Source organism: Cupressus sempervirens, chromosome 9 (genome assembly GCF_028749045.1).
Source record: "Cupressus sempervirens isolate cs-2001-9-10 chromosome 9, ASM2874904v1, whole genome shotgun sequence".
NCBI lineage: Eukaryota > Viridiplantae > Streptophyta > Pinopsida > Cupressales > Cupressaceae > Cupressus > Cupressus sempervirens.
Window position 1 is genome coordinate 1258696 of NC_143126.1, and position 14047 is coordinate 1272742.

At 33.7% G+C, this 14047-nt stretch overlaps 1 pseudogene; it reads right to left on the bottom strand.

The window, feature by feature from the left end:
• Nucleotides 1–228: 228 nt before the first annotated feature.
• Nucleotides 229–4470, bottom strand: LOC149537316 (importin subunit alpha-1-like; annotated as a pseudogene).
• Between the last annotated feature and the right edge of the window lie 9577 nt (nt 4471–14047).

Consider the following 14047-nt stretch of genomic DNA (forward strand, 5'->3'; position numbering starts at 1 on the left):
GTCAGTAGAACCATCCAAAAACCAAGCATCTTTCTTGCAATGACAGACTCCAACATATACATAAAGGATATTGGAAACAACCATTCTTCACACACAATGAATTGCCCCCCACCCCGTGTTGCAGTAGCTCAAATCCCTAAAAGTAAGAAACTGATAATATTTAAAAATATGCAAACAAAGAGGCTTCCACAATAACACACATCAACTGAAAACAAAAAAAGCACCTGATCAACCAAAGTTGAATTCACCAGATGGCACTATTAGTTGATTAGCACCAAAATTAAAAGTTGGCTGAGCAATCTTGATTCCAGCAGGTAATGCTTGATCATCTTCTTCATCTTCCAGCCAGTATGTTTCTAATATCTTTACAGCCTTCTCATAAATCTCATTGTTATTGTGACTTTGCAAGTTCTCAATCTTCTCAAGTCCTTCAGCATCATCAATATACTGAGCATATAAATTCACACCTCCTATATTACCAAGGTCCTTCTCTACTTCTCCAACTTTCAATATGTTCTCTAGTCCTTCAAGACAAACAGTTATAATCCTTGGATCTGGATAGACTAAAAGGTCACATAAAGGCTTTATGCATCCTTGATTAACCAGATACCTGCAAAATACCCGAAGTAGGAATTGAAGGTTAAATGTAAGAGAATGAAAACTTGTACATACAATTAATGATTCTAGTACATCATTATCATTATTATACCCATTTAATTAATGTTAATATCTCCCACACCAATGCAGATTAACAATTTTATTGTGAGATGTCAGAAAAAAAAATACATACTTAATCTGCTCGTGTGTACCACCGGAAGTAGCATTTGATATGGCCCATGTTGCTTCCTTCTTAATATCAAACTCGGGAGTTTGAAGGAGCTGAACTAAGGGAGGAATGATGTTTGCATCAATCATAGCCTGAAAATGAAAATATTAGTTAATATATAGCAGGCCTTCAAATAGCTTAGTTTCTCACCATTCTACATTTATGCCTCTATACTCTAGATAATAAATTGAAAGACCTGAATTTGTTCTTTGTTGCTAGCAGTTATGTTTGAAATGGTCCAGCAAGCTTCCTTCTTGATGCTCTTCTTATGATTATGGGTTAACAGTGCTAAAAGGCAAGGAAGTGCTTGGTTGTTGATTATGTACTGAATTTACACAAAACAGACATAATAGAAGTACATGAAATTAGTCCAATTACACCAGCATACATTTGTATAACAACTAATTATTATTACATAAATCTAACAAAAAATTTAAATAACGATATGAACATATATACGTGAGTCTGCAAATCATCACCAGTTACAATATTACCCATTGTTCGAAGAGCTGGGATAAGGACGGATGGAGAAGGATGACTATAAACATAAACAAGCATGCATTTTTTTATAAAAATCCAAAACATATAGTGCACATTATAAACATGTATCAACAATACAAATCGAGCCAAAAAAAATTAATCCATTATTTATGGTGCCTTACAAATAGAAATAAGAACAAGAACACCTATCTATCATTACCAGCTAACAATTTACACTTACAACAGGAGCTCAACAAGCCTACAGCAGACACCAACCTCAATCATGGCTTGAATTTTATCATTTGTACCATCAGAGAGATAAGAAAGAGCCCAGCAAGCATCTGTCAGAACTTCCTCATCACTTGAGTGAATAAGTCGCTCAAGTGTAGGTAGAGCTAGCTTTGTCTGGGGGAAAACATAATTCAGCAAGTGCATGACACAAACAAATATAGAACTTAATTATTTAGAAAAAATGTGGGTAAATTGACATACTTGCTCAAATACTAGTTGTGGTTTGCCTTGGCAGAAATTAGACAAAGTCCATGTCACATTTCTCAACATTGAAAGCTTAGCATGTTCATTCAATTGAGCAAGAAGTGGCATGAGAGTGCCATGAGAAAGAACTAGATCTCTGCCCTTGGGAGAGTCACCAGCCACATTACCCAATGCCCAAACAGCCTAACAATACAACATAAAAACAACATATCAGCAAAAAAATACTAGTATAGATTAAGTCGATAGAGAAGTGAAACAATTTGCAAAAATATTAACTTGCTCCTAAACATCATCACTTGGAGAGCTAAGGAGTTGTACAAAAATTGGTACTGCTCCATGGTCGATGACTACTCGGGTATGATCAGATGTGCCTGAAGCAATATTAGTCAAAGCCCATGCTGCCTCAAACTGTAAGCACAATAACAAAACCAAAACCAACTGAATCAGTGATTTTAGAATCCTTTTCCCAAACAAAGAAAAGTAGACTCTGACGTTTTGTAAAATAGGAGAAAAAATAGGAAGCTCAACAAAACTCAAAGAAGTTCCTCCATTTCCTTTTCTACCTGTTTAAAAAAATAAAAAGCATGCATGAAAATCCATAGTTACATCACCCTAGGGGACGGGGAGACGGGCAGGTTTCCAAGGCAGGGTGGATAGAGGGGCCTCAGTTTGGGGATGGTAGTGGAGGGGAGGGGAGAGGGGAGATTTATATAGTATATACTATACATATTTTACTTAAAATGATAATTATGAAAAGATTTAGATCAATATAAGACACAAAGATGTAAAATACTAATTTATAAAAATTTAAATGCTTGAGTAATTAACATTGCATAACATCAAACATAAAGTGGGTCATTGAAAATTAAACATTGAATATGAAAATTTTAAAAACATGAATGAGAAAATGAAAGAGTTCTAACTTCTATTATATGAATATTAAAATATAATAGTCATAGCTATCTAAATTATGAATATCTCATCATAAAGATAATTACACAAGCAACCCAACATGATATACAATACACTCAATAGAATATTAAAACATGTTTAAGTTTTTTAAACAAACTTTATCTTGTTTTTGGATAGGGTACACCAACTGTCCCCATCTCCTCAGGGGACTTTTTCTCATCTCGGGTGAGACAGCAGCCCAATGGTGGCACTGTTGGGGGCATGGGAACATCTCCCCATCCCGGGTGGGTCCTAGTCTTAGGGAGATTGCAGGAAAAGTTTGGGGATGTGTCCACATGTTACTATGCAAAAATATAAGAGGCATAAAAGACATTCTAACAAATAGAATTCAGCCTAGCTCACTTCAAAATGGAACCATATGGTTCTACATAAAGTTGAGGAAAGTCTTGCCTTGTTAGAAACTCCAAAAAATGTGGCACAACACCAACCTCAATAACTTCCTCTATGGGAGGACTACGCTCTATTCAAATAACCAATCTCATATAAGAGATAAATGAAAATATAATTAAGAAACATCTTAGTAACATAAATTGTACAAATTTACCAATTGATAGTAGCTTTCATAATTGAGTAGTTGCTTCAAGCTACAAACTAGGATCATTAGACCATACTCTAGCTACCATAGCAGGAAAGCTCTCCAACTGATCAGAAAACAAAAAAATATATAATGCAAAAAAACATTCAAATAAGCCACCTACAGTAATAGTTCAAGAAAACTAAATACTCATAATAAATAGCAAAATTCGCCCAGACTTACCTGACAATAACCAAATAATAGTTGGAGTTTCAAAGTCTATACAAAATAATCAATATGTATAATTGAATAGATACCAAAGTGGAACAAATATTGAGGATATGGGAGAGGCTATCACTCAAATGTATCTAATGAAACCTGAAGTTTGATAGTCAAGGATCACTAGCACCAACACACGTAGAGCAAATGACATTAGCACTTTGAGCTATCTCTCTCTCTCTATTGCTCTTTTAAGTGCCTTATACATCTTTTTATCAGCACTTGATAGTTCCCCTATTACAATAGTTAGAACATAGGTATTATTCAACCTTAAGAAACAATGTATAGGGGTACATGTTTCAAAAATGATTCATATCAAAAAGAGATATTAGACTACATCCATAACCACAGGAAATGTTGTTAACACTATTCATCAATTATATACCACAAAATCTATTATATGTTTCAAAATTAACATGAACTTTAGTGAAAACATATAGAGTCCCAACAAAGCCATATAGGCATAATGGACCATGGTTGGGAACAAAGTATTTTTCTGCCTTACCAAATTTAGGTTTGAGTTATATTTTTCAATTTTTATGCCATGGTTAAAAAATGAATCATTTGTTAAAATAAACATAAGTTTATAAAAAGGATATTTTAATGCTTTATAAAAAGTGAACAAGGATCTTATGATATATGTCAAAAGGTTCGTGTTCATTTTCATTTTCACCAAGGATAGAATATGAAAGAAGTTAGTCAAATTTATTTTATTATTATTAATTTTATTCATAAAAAATGAATGCCAAATGATATTTCAAAAATATTAAAATGTCTCAGAAAACATTAGATCTTACCATCAACCAATATTTTCATGAAAAATATTTAGTAGACCATTTTTCCATTTACTTCTCAATATTATGTGATACTTCCTCTTTACGATACGTTGTTTTGCTTGCTTTTCTAAATGATATACAATAGCTACAGATGTAATAGTTTTTCCTATTCTATGGGGGCCTTGAATCAAACTCACAAGTATACCAAATGGTATACCATTAAAATTATCTACATGATGAATCTATAGTGACATCAACACAAATATGTTATATTTCTTTTTTGCCCAAATATATACATTCTAACTTATGAATGAACTGAAGATTTTAAAATGGCATGAACAAAACTAAATTGACTATGAGAAGAGGGTTTATAACACAAACCTGATGTGTCACTACTACTTTTTGAAGGTATGGAATATCAACAAGTGGCCCAATAGGAAAACATCTATCAATAAGGCCATTGTGGACTAGTATATATGCAACCCCACCAATGGTGATTCCTATGCCCTGGAAAAAGTTTTCAGACCCATTAAACCCCTTAAGACGTAAACATAAGAATTAAGTAAATTTTCAACAATGTCTTGTTCATCATTTATCCAGATGATGGAATATACAGTGGCCCAGATCATTATTGCACCATTTTCCAAGATTGAACTCATAAAAATATAGAAGACAAGGTAAGGGGCAGTCCATACAGCACCAAAAAAAAGACTTAGCACAAGGCCTTTGTAGTAGAGTCCATATGTTAGTAAGACATTGGTAGGGATGGAATTGAGGATGGTAAATATATCATTCATTTCAAAAGGTCCATCTCTAGACTTGTGATGAGACTGCAAAACCAAGTGAATGTTTGATTTGAAAAGAGTAAGTAAACCTTTTTTTTTGTTACAGTGGAATTTTAGGGTTGAAGATCATTTTTTCATCCACTTTAGCTCAAACTACAATAGCATTAATTTCATACCTCATGGATATTCCAAAGAGCACCATGCCAGAATTTTTGGTGAATTGAGCGAGCCCAATGCTCCATTCCAACCTGTATACACAAAAATGAACTTAGACCCTTCCAAATAAAAGTGGCAGAAAAGATGACTTATTGGGATGAGAAGATAAGAGGTAGATGGATTTGGGTTTTGCAATTCTTTGGTATGTTAGTTTGAGCTTCACTTGGTTTCAAGAATACTATAATATTCTCTACTTAACAAGGCCAACCATGTGAAGGTGGAAGCTCATCTGGCCTCACCCCCCTCCCCCTAACATCAATCTAAATTACCCATTATCATCTAATTACATACTTCATTCATCCATTTATGAACTATAACATTCAATCAATACAATCACATAACATTCATTAATATGATATAAAATTCATTAATACACAATACTAATCAAGACTTCATTAACACATAACAATATTCATTAACATAAAATAAAAATCAATATTAATATGCATCATTCATAGATAATTACTTAAAACAAAGTTCTTTCATTATCCAACAAGGTTTATCAAAGAGAATTTTTAAAACATCATTTCTTCTTTTTGTTTTTCTTAGCTCTCTTAAGAAAAATGCTCATAGGAGCATCCATATCTTCCTCATTGTCTTCCCCTTCTAGCACATGTGGTGTCAAATTATGATGGCTCCTTCTCTTTGGAGGAGTAGGAGGTTGCTGCACTAAAAGGGGCTCTGTTGCAAGAATAAGTAAATGGGATAAATTGGCATACTCTTTTTCCTTTTTTTAACTATTACAAGTCTATAATTAAGTACTAGTACAACATAACATGCATTTTTCTTACCTGAAAATGCCACATCATGTACATTAACACTTTGATCTGCCACCATGTCAACATGTTAAATACTTGAAACATGCTCTAAAATATTCAAAAAAAGGATACACATCAAATTGCAATTGAAGATGTTAAATTGTATTCATAATTTCATAATTAATTTCCAATAGAAAATTAATATCTCCACCACTATAATGAACATCATGGCCTTTGTCATGAGCAAGTTCTATGATAGGATGTGAAGGTTGCAGTAAAATGTTATGCACATTGTTATGAAATCAATTTATGTTCAAAACTAACACCAAAAAGGAATCTTCTCAACTATTTCATTTCATTTCTTTTCATTTGACCAATTTACTTGTGAGATATCATTTGGTGTACTAGATTCTTGGGCAAGGCTTTCAGATTCTTCGCATAAGCATGCAGCCATGACTTTATAGCCTTCCTTCAAGGAAATTTTTCTATTTTTATCTGTGAGCTCCACCTTGAATTTTGTGCCCTGTATTTTTTGCTTAATATCATCAGTTTTCCATGTATGGTTTCATTAAAAAAAATTATTTGCAACATTATATAAAAAAAAAAATATGAAATTTCATTGCTTCTACTTACAAGTCAAGACTGAAGATTCATATAGCCACCAGAGCCAAGTTTGTGTTAGCCAACCTTTTGTAGTCTCGCTTTTGTAGCTATGGATGTGTCCTACAGTCTATGAACAATTTCAAATATCTTAGATTATATATTTACAAATATCACTAATTAGTGCATGATTACAATGTACTTAATACTATCATGATATACCTTTTTTTGCCTTGTGTTGCTTCATTTACTCTATTTTCACATAGCCTTTTCTCCTTTGCATCTTCTATTATTCCATTCCACTCCATCACTGGAATCATAGGAGGATGGTCATACTTTGGGTCTCCTTAAGACCCCTTCTATATTGATCCCTCATAGTCTTTAAATGCTTTGATGCTCTTTTCAGAAGTAGGCCAATGTCAAAAATATTTTTTCCAAATTTCTCCTCAAAAGATGTAATCAGCTGATTTTTTAATTCCATAGCTTGTAAATTCCACCTTTTAAAAAAAATTAGATTGTTAGATCAATAAATGGAAGAAAAGAAAAATTATGTAGCAATGATATAAAACTACGTACCTTTTACGTATGGTGGGTCCAAATAGTCTCAATGTCATATCAAAAAAATGATCAAAGGAGACATTATTACCTACAAAATCATAAAGGGATTATTAGTCCAAAATGAGTAATGTAAAAGTAAACTAAATTTACACTTTAAATAATAACAATTTTAAAGCACCTGGAAGCTTTCGTTCTTTTAACAGAAACATAGTTTTCTTGTTCAACAACAATGTCCGTGCATATGAACTAGTACTAACCACATGAACTACTACAAGAAATGGATCAGCTTCACTAGTACTGTTCTCTATTGCTCTATCAACTGAAGGTCTATCTATTAGTGCACAAAATAGGACTACAGTAAGATCTATCTAGCATAACTTTTATCACTAGTTACATCCGCTAATGAATTAAAATCTATTTGGCATAACTTCTATCACTAGTAAGATCAAGTCACTTACTTAGCACCAATGGATTAAAAATATCCTGCCTAGACTTTTCAACTAAGGGGTTCATTATTCAACTCTTTTGATTCCCACAGGTAGGTCATTATTCTTGAGAAAAATGTACCTCGTGTTCCTTATAAAGAAAAATTTCACTACTAAGAAGACCCAACCTCTTAGGGATCAATCCCTTTGTACACTCTCATCCTCAACCTCAGTTTGAAATTGTCTAGAGAAAGCTATTCTTCTAAATCATTCATTCATTAAGACTTGTCATCTTCTGAGGCATTTCATGAGCTATCATTTAGATTCTTTCTCAACACTAATTCACACCAGTAGTTGAAGTAGCCTTTACATCAAATTTTCTTTCATTATGTTTTTGGCTTTCAGGTATTGTTTCAAGATTTTGATTTCTCTTTGAAAAGGTTGATCCCATTTTTAAATCTTTTTTGAGATATTCATTTAAATGTTCAAATTCAAAATAGACTATAAATTAAAAGGACCCAAAGATATTGTTAAAGTCTAGCTAAAGGAACCAAAGATATTGTTAAAGTCTAGCTAAAGGAACCAAAGATATTGTTGTAGTCTAACTACTGCTCATATATTAATATAGCAGCAGAAGCCAAATGACTAGAGTATGGTAAGAAAACTTAGAAATGTTTTGATTCATAATATATTCCAATGAATAAATTTATAAACTCATGAATCTATGATATTTACAAGGCATTCCCAAAGCCTTTTTTGCAAGAACAATCACATCATATCATTTTGAACCACTGTTGAAACAATTGGTGCTAACTAAGTGACTTGATCTTACTAGTGACTTGACGTACAAACCAACATCTTATTTTCAGTTGTGTCAAATTTGTTAGAATTCTTTAGAATAACTAAGAGAGGGGGGGGTGGGGCAGGGGGGGGGGGGGGGGGGGGGGGGTGAATCAGTTATCCAAGGTCACAATGCCCTATTAATACTTTTTCACTACTTTTAATGAATCCATACACTTTGCATCCATCCAAACTCAAATCAACCATATTAGCAAGTTACAGTAAATCAACATGCAAAGATAAAAACATACAAGATCAACACATGACACAATGATTTAAGTGGAAACCCAATTTGGGAAAAACCATCAGTAACATGCTACTTGATTCTCACTCTTCTAAAGCGATGCCCTGTTAAAGGCTTACAACACACTGTTAAATGTGACCTTGTTAGAGGATTTCACCAAACTGTTAGGAATGGGCCTGGTTAAAGGACTTTAGAACATTCACTTGGAATGTCACCCTATTAAAGGATTTATCTCATGGCTATCAAACCAACCTAAGTCCATAGGATTTAAACTAACTATACAATTGCTAGAAAGTAATGATAATGACCTTTTGATCTGATATAACTTACAACATACTTTGCAGATTTCAGATCACACTTTCAGTTCAATCCTAATGCTTGGCTTCAATCACTTTAGCTCTGACTACTTGACTTCTTCTCAAGCTTCGTCTCCTTGAGTCTTCTTACTCATCATACCAATGCATCCATATCTGGGGTCTTCTTATTGAAATAGAGTAACTATGCTCTCTTTCCTCCTTAGCACCTCCTTCAACATTTTATGCTTTCATGCTTGATTGCCTCTCTCTCTTTCTTCATTAACTTATGACTCCTTAAATAGAAATCTGATTTCCCTTTGCTGCTTAATTCTCCCTCTCCAATTTTAGGGTTTTGAATGGATTAGGTAGGATACAATATATCTACCTCATATCTTGTTCTTCATCTAGAAACTTTGTTAGTCGTATTCTTAAAAATGTTCTACATGGTGTTCTATGTCACCAGCTCATCATTCTTATCTTTCATTTAATTCACAAACTTCTAAGTAACAACCTTGTCGGCTTAGATCTGGTGAATCTTTGATTTTCAAAATAATCCAACAACTCGGCATTATTGATTTACTGGTGCTCAGCATCTCTGTGTTACTCGACACTATTGGTTTTACTGGTGCTCAGCATCTCTGTGTTACTCGACACCATTGGTTTTACTAGTGCTCAGCATCTCTATGTTACTTGGCATCTGAAGTTTACTTGGCACTTGATGTCACTCGACACTTGATATCACTCGGCATCTGAACTTGCTTGACATCAACTAGGAATCTATTCGGCAATTACTAGCTCGCTCGGCTCCTTGTTTCTAATGATCTTTAGTTAGGCTTAATAGATGTCTTAGCTAAAACCTTACATCTTTGATATGTTTCAGTGTGCCCATTCTTTGTGTCTTATAATATGTCATCAAATACACTTTTTCATCAATGGCTTAGCTGATCCTTGTACTTCATTACAACATCATAACTTGAACCTTTCTCTAGGTGTACTAGTTACATCTTTATTGATTGCCTCCTCCTTGATAATCAAGTAATTGAGAGTATTTGGATCACTAAAGCAATTGTCATTCCTGTGAGTAGAAAGTTTAACATCAATGAAAAAACAATGATTGAGAACATTCTTTACCATTTCCATATATCATTCCAACAACTTTCCTTATGATCTTTTCAATCATTTCCAAAAATCTCCCTCTTTGGCATTGATGGCAAACCAAACTGATCAATTGATCAACTTAGTTACCACCAAGATTGTATACGTTGTCTGCTACTTTTCTTGGCTGCTGCATCTTTACTTGTTGATCTCATATATCTCCCTCTTTCATATATATATATATATATATATATATATATCCCTCTTTCTTTGTATTGATTAGGTTTCTGCACATTTCTCCCTCTTTGACATAAATGCCAAAGATGTAGCATCTTTATCATATAAGCTTTGCATTCTTGATGTTTTCTCCCTTTGTCACCATGCTTGTGACTGATTTGGAGTTTTTTCTCCTACTGTCATTCTATGCATCAATCTGTTGATATTTCAATGATTTGTTTCTATTGATGCAGGGCAGCATCCTTGTTGCTTTAAACTGCTTGAGTTAGGGGTATTACCCCCATCTTGCCTCTAAGATATTCATAAGCATCCTTGGGCAATGGTTTGGGTAAGATATCTACAATTTGTTCCTTTGGTGTGAATGTATTCCAACTTCACTTGTTTGTCTTCTACCAATTCTCTAACATAATGATACTTGATTGCGATATGCTTGGTTTTTGCATGCATCACTGGATTTTTGGATATGTTTATAGCACTTGTGTTATCACAATACAATATCACAGGTTTTGTTACTTCTTCTTTCATTTCATTCAATAGATGTGTGAGCCATACAATGTTTGTGCAATTGACTGCAGCTGCCACATATTCTGACTCTACAGTGGACTGGGATGTGCATGTTTGTTTCTTGCTAGTCTTGGTAACTAGCCTTTTGCCTAGAAATAATGCACCTCCACTTGTGCTTTTTCTATCATCAATGTTGCCCCCCCAATCTGCATCTGTATATGCATTGAGCTCAAATTTTTCATTTTTTTTGTAGTATAGACCAAAGTTATCAGTTCCTTTAAGATATCTCATTATTATTTTTACTGCTATGAGATGATTTTGTTTGAGATTAGCAAAGAACCTAGCCACTATTTCAACTGCTAATGCTATGTCTAGGCTACTATGTACAACATATTGTAGTTTTCCAATCATAGATATGTACATTGTTTGATTGACTTCAGCTGATTCATCATTTTTGGACAGTTTATTTCCTATTGTCATTGGTGTGCTAACTGGTTTAGATTCCTCCAATCCAAACGTTTTAAGAATATGTTTGATGTACTTTGATTGTGTAACAAATATACCATGTTTGAGTTGATGTACTTGCAATCCAACAAAAAATTTGACTTCTCCAAACATAGACATCTCAAATTCATGTTTCATTTTGTCAGCAAAGCCTTTGTAAAGTACTTCCTTTCCACCAAACACTATGTCATCCACAAAGATTTTAGATACAATGATGTCTTTACCTTCTTCTGCTTTGATGTACATGTTGTTGTTATCATCAGTTCTTTCAAATCCTATTTGCACTAGATACTTGTGAAGTCTCTCATACCATGCTCTATGTGCTTGTTTCAAACCATAGAGTGCTTTATGTAGTTTACAAACCATATCCCTATTGTTTTCATCAACAAATCCTTCTGGTTGTTCAATATAGACTTCTTCTTCTAGTATGCCATTTAAAAAAGTAGATTTTACATCCATCTGATAGATTTTAAAATCTTTGTAGACATCATATGCAAGTAAAGTTCTTACTCTTTCCATTCTAGCAACAGGGGCGAATGTTTCCCTATAGTCTAGTCCTTCTTCTTGAGCATAACCCTTGCATACTAGTCTAGCTTTGTTTCTGGTTATCTCACCATTCTCATCTAGCTTGTTTCTGAATACTCACTTGGTGCCAATCACATTCTTGTCTGTTGGCCTGGGAACCAAACTCCAGGTTTTGTTTTTCTTTATTTTATCAATTTCTTCTTCCATAGCTTTATACTAGTCATCATCTTGTAATGCACCGTATGCTATCTTGGGTTCAGATTTGTTGATCAGACATGATTCATGTCTTAATTTGTTCCTTGCCATTGGTCTTGCATCTTTGTCACCAATTATCTGTTCAGCAGGGTGATGTCTTTTTACATATTTGGATAATCTTGGCTTTGTCCTTGTTTCCATGTTTGATCTTTCAGATTCAGGATCACTATGCACTTTGTTGTCAAGTTGTTCTTCATAATGTGTACTATCTTTAGAATCAAATTGTCCATTTCCTTCATTCTGCAACTCAACTTCTGAATGCAACTCGGCATTCACTGGTTGGGACTCAGCTGAGACTGATACTTGTTGTTGATTTTCAATTTGATTAACATCATCCTCATCAAAAGTCATTCCTTCATAAGAATACACAAAGGTTCTATACTCTTCCATTTTCTTTGGTACTTTAGCTTGGACTTCTATGTTCTCATCAAAATTTACATTTTCACTTTCCACAATTTTGTTAGTGTTAGTATTAAAACACTTATATGCCTTACTTCTAGTGGAGTAACTAAGAAATATGCCTTCATCACTTTTTGCATCAAATTTTCCATTTCTAGCATCTTTAAGGATAAAACATTTGCAACCAAACACTTTAAAATGTTTTACATTGGGTGAGTGACCATACCATAATTCAAAAGGTGTTGTATTTGTACCTTTCTTAACTTGTACTCAGTTCAGTGTATGAACAGCTACACTTACAACTTCTCTCGAGTATTTTAGAGCAATAGTCTTCCATCATTAGTGTTCTGACACAGTCAATCACAGATCTATTTCTTCTTTCAGCAATTCCATTCTGTGGGGGAGTTCTAGGAGCTGACATTTATCTTTTGATTCCTTTATCATTACAAAATATCTTGAATTCATTTGATGTGAATTCACCACCTCTGTCTGATCTTAGGCATTTCAAGCTTTTTCCTATTTTCTTTTCAACTCTAGCCACATACCACTTAAACATTTGAAAAGCATCAGATTTTTGTTTTAAAAACATAATAGTCATCATCCTGGAATAGTCATCAACAAACAACATGATGTATTTATCTCCTTTATAGCTTTGTACTTCCATTGGACCACATAAGTCAATGTGAACTAACTCAAGTACTTCTTTAGATGTATAGTTTTTGCTTTTGAAGCTTGACTTTGTCATCTTTCCTAGCTAACATTGTTTGCACATGATATTATCAGGCTTCTTCAATTTTGGTAAACCACTGACTTTCTTCATTTTACTAATGTTGACCAAATTGTCAAAGGTTACATGACATAATCTTCTATGCCACAACCATTCATCATCAAATTTTGCAATAAAACAAGAAACATCATCCATATCAAGGTAAAAAAAATTACTCCTTGTTTGATCTCCTTTTCCTATTAGTTTACCATCAGTATCATAGATTTTTGCAGTTTTGTTTCCAAATTCTACTTTGCATCCTATATTGCCTAACTGTGAGACACTCAGCAAATTGTAGTTTAATCCTTCAAAATAGTATGCATTATCACATGAAATTTGTTCTGTGAGCTTAATGGAACCTTTTCCTTTGATTTGACATGGAGTATCATTACCAAATCTAACACTATTTCCATCATACTGAGTAAAGTTAACAAACTTACTTTTGTCTCCTGTCATGTGATGTCAGCATCCACTGTCTATGATCCACCTGTCATTCTTGTTCATACATGTTACCAGTGTTGTGGGCTCTTCTTCATCAGATTGATCCTTCATGGCTACATAAACAACTTCATCATCATTGTCATCAGAATTTTCTTCAACAATGTAACACTTCTTATCTTTTTCTTTGTAATCTCTCTTGTCATCATCTCTTCTGAATTCATTTTTGTTGCCTTCCTTGTAATCCTTTTTCTGTGTAC